Raw genomic sequence first — 4,612 nt, 5'->3', positions numbered from 1 at the left:
TCAGTTTAAAAAGAATGGTTAAACTGTATTTAAGTGACGAGGACCATATGCTGTGCACCCATCAGCGGAGCAGGTTCTTCCCTAGTTTAAAACACAAGGAGTAACTACATTTAATGCAAACTTGTGAGTTAAAATTGGAAACTCAAAGCTGTTCACAGGAATTAAGTAAGAATGTGCAGTAGATGAGTTGCTAGTATACATCCAGGAGGTGCAGTAGATGAGTTATTAGTGTGCATCCAGGAGGATGAAAAATGTTTAAACAGTTGTGTTGTGGAGGAAATAAGAAGCAAATTTAAAATTTCAGAGTAACCTTGGCTAGACGAATTACAGTAAGAAATATGGAGAATTCTTAAATCTATCAAAGAGATAGTTTACTGGGAAAACTTAGTTACATGTCGGAATTCGAAAAGAACCCTTCTTTGTACTTGTAAGATTACTGTTTGGAGAAAGAATTAGGCGCTTCTAATGTAGATTTGGTTTGTAAACTGAAATTAAGGTGGGTGCTATTAAAACTACTCCAAACAAATATAAAGAAAAACTAGTTTTCTGTTTTTAAATTTGTATGTGAAAACGAATAAAATTTTGGTATAAGAAATTTTGTTTCCTTATTCACTAATTCCTAAAAATGTCTTAAAACGTGATCTACATGTACGTCTTTTGGATGGGTAAAGAGTAGTGATTGGGCGACCTTGAAATGTAACTGAAATTAGGAGGTTGAAAGTACTACTGCACATCAGTACAAAAACTTTTTTATGCAAAAATTCGTGAAATCCGTTTATTCACAATATTTTTATTTGTTTTAGAATGTATTGCATTTTTAACTCTAATCAATCACTTATATATGCATATAAATTTTAGGGCAGTACTAGCAGGCACAGAGGTACTTCTTTTATTGAGAGAGGGAGAAAGAGAGAGAGAGAGACACTATTTACATTAATACTAACGCAAAGGGAAAAATCTATATACTTCTATGTTTCTTAATTTTATAAGTTTTTTTTATCCCTGGTTTCTTTCGTCACCTGCTGCTAACTGTACCAGTTAGTTTCATTACCGATGAATTTTATAAAGGAATGACAGTTATATGTAGAGAAAAATGAATGTAGTGAAAAAAGCAAAACAAATATAAAGCATCTACTTTAATTAGAAGAACATTATTAAGTGGAAAACGTAGTAGTTCACTCAAACTCCTTCTTACTAGTATGAGTGTTAATGGTAACTACCATGTGTACTAAAAGTATTTCTATACCTCCTAGTGTTAGTTTAATAATTTGTGTAAATGTGTATATGTTTCCTATAAAAATGCAAAAAATAATATATTGTAAACCAGCTCAGGAAACTATACCTAATAAAACAAAACAAAATACAGACAAAAATGTAATGTAAACTATTTAAAAATTATTGTTAATACAACACAATTTTGTTAAACACATGTCTATATGTACAAAGAAAGACACACAACCTGATTCCAAAGGAACCTAATCGTGTCAGTACAGTATACATGGCACAAATGACGAGGCTCATTCACTTGTTCTAGATAAGGGGAAAAGGAGGGCAGAGGCGTTTCCTTCTACTTTAATCTGGGGCAGATGAGAGTTTCCACCTTTTTCAACACATATACCTGTTCTAAATCCTTATTTGAGGTAGAATTCTGATAGTGGATGCATGACCCATACATTCAACTTCGGTGAATTTTTTTTTCTTTTTTTTAAATGGTGGTCGTTCCACTCCATATGATTATGAAAGATTATCCGTGGTATTCAGTCTACATTGCAAATATCAACAGCAATTGCATTCTACAACTGGTAACAATGGTGTTTCTTCTCTGTCTTAAGTGTCTTACCTAGTATTTGTTCTTATTTTCCGTTTAATCATCACAGAAAGCAAAGTTTATAGAATATTCTGCGTCACCTACAATGTTTGTTTTATATTTGTTTGTGAACCTACTTTCTACTTCCTGATTCATGATCAGACAAATGGAAACTGCACAGATACTGCTCGCTTCACAGACCGCTTCTTCTTGAATAACTATTGCTGGTTTCAAAATAATATAACAACTTTACAACTGTACGTGTAGGAAGAATAAAATATGGATACGAATCAAGACACATTCCGTGATGAGGTATTAAATATTTTAGACTGTAAAGAAATTATTATAAAACTCGGAGGAGAGTAAGTTACGAAATTATTTGTTAAGGGCTACCCAACCATACTCAGACTGATAAATCATAATTAAGCGTATTAATAAGAATATTGTAACATACAGTGAAGGTATGACTAAACAAAATAGTAAATTCACAGATTAAAAGTATAAGAACGTTAGGTGACAGCAGATTATGACGTTACATGGACAATAGTACTGGCGAAACTGATGAACAAACAAGAAGAGAGATCGTCTGCGTTTTAGGCTTACAGTATACCGTTAGAGTTATCTTACGATGGCTCTTGTTCGCAACAACTTTTTAATTAAATGAATTTTTCATCTTCAATTAAGAACCCATAATAAAATCCCACGGGACGACCGTCAATTTAATACCCGTAAATTTCTCAGGGACACCTCAGTGTTTACGTTACACAGTAATTCCACTATTAATTAGGGCCTCTTTAGCCGTCCTCCAATTTTCTGTTGGGATTTGAGCTTAAGTTAGGGCGGAAAGCAGTAGAGTGATAATTAGAAAATTCTGATTGTGTAAATCGTGTTACAGTGTTAAAGGAGATTCGACAGTCTTTAATCTTAGTTACAAAACTTTAGTAAGGAAGCGTTTAACTCAAGAGAATATTACCGCCGAAAGCATGTCAATAATAGCATGTTTATTTTGCAGTTAACATAAGCATATTTTTAAAAAGAATTTCATGTAGAAAGTCAGATAATTATGGCGAGGAAAATTAGTGATTGATTTCAGACGAATTAGGCGACCTTCTGGTTTAAAACACTCGAAAGAAGAAAATCTAGGTCGCGTGCAAGTTATTATATATAACTTTTGAAGTAGGTAAACAGGTAATGTGATCTCTACTGATTTGAACATAAAACGTCACATCATTTGTTGCAAATGATATTAATCTGAGTTACGGAATAAACCGCATATAAACTATCCAGTATCAGGTACTTCGGAATACGTGCTTGTTTACTTCTGTCGGTAATAACTGGTACAATGATGTTCAGATGCCTATCTGGGATGATTATTATTAACGTCTTAATGAAATAACTCAATTATTCTTGTTTTTTAATACATGTCATTTTTCAAACTCTGGATCAACTGCAGATCTAAATAGTTACGTCAGGAGCCCATCCTGTGTGTGTCAGAACCTCACATCAAAAGTTCTGTCACGGACACTACGTTTTGCTAAAGGAGATACAGAAATCTGAAGATGACCGAAAGAAATCTAGAAGTATCATGCATTAAAAAATGTGCAACAGGGACAAGAATGAATGAGAAACTTTTAAGAAACAATCCAGTTGCTGTTCTCCTGAGACGAATACAGCAGCTACACAGAGAATTACTTATTGGTTGTTACTAACATTGCACTTACAAGGGATGTTCAGGCAAAGACAGAACTTACTGCACTACGTTTTAAACACTGTCCCCTTCTATGTTGTCCCGTCTACTGACAATACATCGTTCCCAGTGTTTCTTCCATTCCCGGAAATCGTGATGCAGCAAATCTTGTTGCGCCTATTTTGGTGCGTTGCACTCCCAAACCACGCTTGGTGAGATTCAGCAGTCCACCGTTCGCGTCGCCCTTCCACCTTGGTTTTCCATTCCGCACATAGGTTAAGTATTTACTGTTTTCGCCTTGTGGTGTGATTTGCTATGTTGTCTACTTTCTTCCCAGTTTCATAAAATTTTACCATTAAGTCATTTACTTCCTTTCTCAGAATGAGCAGGGCAGTCTCTGTATTCTAAACTATGTGTCCGAGAAACTGAAATTTTTCATCAACATTTAGAGGTAAATCTTCAGCTTTCTTTCCCAGACTCATGTGAGCATACACCTCTACATTCTCAACTCTGTGTTCGAGAGGGTGAAATTTTCCACACATGTATAGATGAATTCTCTATGTATGTATACCCATCCTCTTGGGTGGAGTGCCATGCATTGCTACATACTTGACCACGGTGTGATGTATACTATCATACCTCCAACTTAGCTGTATATACAGTCACTCCTGGGAGCTATGTCTATATGTGGCGTCATTTAGTTTTCTTCTTCAATAACTACAAACACATGGTCTTTGCGATTACAGCGATCTCCATCTATCATTACAAATACATCATATGTCTTGTCTGTTACTATGTGTGCTTGGTAAATGTGATTTCAATTCAGATTGCCTTCTGTGAATACTATAATAAGGATTACATTGTCCCACACCATCTGCTTCAAGAATCTGACTCAGACAATATACGTCAACACCCATATGTCTATCACTACAGAAATATCTTCGAATTGGATCCTAGAGCTCCACACCAAAATTATCAATTATTAACATTGCATGTGGCTTCACTTTTCCTGGCAAAGGGAGTTGATTAATTTGACTAAATATCGAAATGTTATGCAGTCTATGCAATGGAGTATCCTTTGCAGGAGGTACTAGGTGGGTTGAAGCAGAATTTTTGAA

The sequence above is a fragment of the Schistocerca gregaria genome, chromosome 3 (genome assembly GCF_023897955.1).
Source record: "Schistocerca gregaria isolate iqSchGreg1 chromosome 3, iqSchGreg1.2, whole genome shotgun sequence".
NCBI classification, from domain to species: domain Eukaryota; kingdom Metazoa; phylum Arthropoda; class Insecta; order Orthoptera; family Acrididae; genus Schistocerca; species Schistocerca gregaria.
This window is presented reverse-complemented; position numbering follows the sequence as displayed.